The following is a 2030-nucleotide window of genomic DNA, read 5'->3' on the forward strand; positions in this document are numbered from 1 at the left end:
AATTATTTCTTTTGACATATTATTGAATTCTATTGACTAGGATTTTGTTGAGAATTTTTGCATGTATGTTCATGAAGGATATTTGTCTCTAATTTTTTTGTGGGGAATGTCCTTGCCTGGTTTTAGTATGAGGGTTACGATCACTTCATAAAATGTATTCAGAATGTAAAGCTAATGTTCTCCCATATAATCTATCACACAATTCACAATAAAACATTTTAAAAAAATAATTAATAATATGTATGAATTCCAATCTAAGATTTGTTCAACTATTGCTTGAGTATGCACTTGTAATGGTTCAATGAAGACAGAATGAATTCCAATGATAGAAAACTACTTGTATGTATGTAAGTCTATTTTAGATACACTAATTCAGAAGCAAACAGTAAAGGTAATTAATGTAAAAAAAATGTATACAGAAGTTTTTCATTCTCACCTATGTTCTAGAATAGTTCGAGTAACATTTGTATAAATTCTTTTAAAGTTTGGTAAAATTCACTAGTGACATGAGTTTTTTAATGATCTGATCAATTTCTTCTTTTGTTAAAGTTCTGTTCAATTTTTCTACTTTACTCTGTTATTTTAAGTAGACCATGTTTTCCTAAAACTTTAAAATTTCTTCTAGACTTTCAAATTTGTTGGAGTGCGGTTCTTCATAGTATATTCTGTTACTATCATTATTTCTGCTGATTCTATTGTGATGTCACTCATCTGGTTTCTTATGCATGTTAATTTGAATCTTTTTCCTTTTTTCTTTGGTTAAATATGCCAATGGTCTGCCAATTTTATTAATCCTTTCAAAGAATCAGCTTCTTGTCTTATTGATTCTTTCTATTGTTTTCTGCTTTCTAATTCATTTATTTCTACCCATTTATTCCTGCTCTAATGTGAGTCCTGGGGTGGTGCTATGGGCTTATGTGCTGGACTGCAATGTCGGTTTGAACCACAAGGTCCCTGGTTCAAACTAACCAACTACTCCTTGGAAACCCTATACAGACAGGGTCGCTATGGGTTGGAATGGACTCAACCACACTTAACAACAACAAATGTTTACTATTTCTTTTTTTCTGGTGACTGTAAGCTTACTTTGCTGGTCTTTTATAATTGTGGGAAATGTTGTGCTAATGTGTTGATTTTTGATCTTTCTTTTTTATGGATGTGTACATTTACTTCTATAAGCTGCCCTCCAAGCCCTGCTTTTCTATGTCTGAACAGTTTTGCTATGTTGTGTTTTCATTCTCATTTGCTTCAAGGAATTTTTTTTAATTTAGTTTTTTATTTGTTCTATTATCCACTAGCTTTTAAGCAGGATGTTAATCAGTTTCCATGTATTTGATTTTGTTTTCTTCATCTTCCTATTGTTAATTTCTAATTTTATATCATTGTGACCTGAGAAGATGGTTTGTAGTATTTTTATGAGTTAACATTTTTTCAGACTTGCTATGTAACCTAACACAAGGTCTATTCTGGAGAATGTTCCATGTATACTGGAAAAGAAAGTATATTGAGCTGTTGTTGGGTTGAATGCTCTGTAGAAATCTATGAGGTCAAGTTGATTGTGTCATGTACATGTAGTTCCTCTGTGTCTTTGTTGAGTTTGTTTCTAGTTATTCTGTACCTTTTTGAAACTGGTATATTAAAATCTCTGACTATTATTGTAGAGTTGTGTATTTCTGTCTTAAATTCCATTGCCGCTGTAATTAGGTGCTGTTGAGATAATTCCAAATTATTGGGACCTTATGCACAACTGAACAAAACACTGCCCATTGCTGCTCCATCCTCACAACTGTTGCTAAGCTTGAGTCCATTGCTGCTGCTACTGTGCCAATCCGTCTCACTGGGAGAGTCTTCCTATATTTTTTGATGACTTTCCACTTTATCTAGCATGATATCCTTCTCCAGGGATTGGACCCTCCTGAAAATATGTCCAAAATATGAAAGAAGTCTCGTCATCTTGGCTTTCAAGGAGCATTCTCATTGTGCTTCTTCCAACACAGATTTGTTTGTTCTTCTAGAAGCCCATGGTACTT

The sequence above is a fragment of the Chrysochloris asiatica genome, unplaced genomic scaffold (assembly GCF_000296735.1).
Source record: "Chrysochloris asiatica unplaced genomic scaffold, ChrAsi1.0 scaffold00158, whole genome shotgun sequence".
In the NCBI taxonomy this organism is placed as follows: domain Eukaryota; kingdom Metazoa; phylum Chordata; class Mammalia; order Afrosoricida; family Chrysochloridae; genus Chrysochloris; species Chrysochloris asiatica.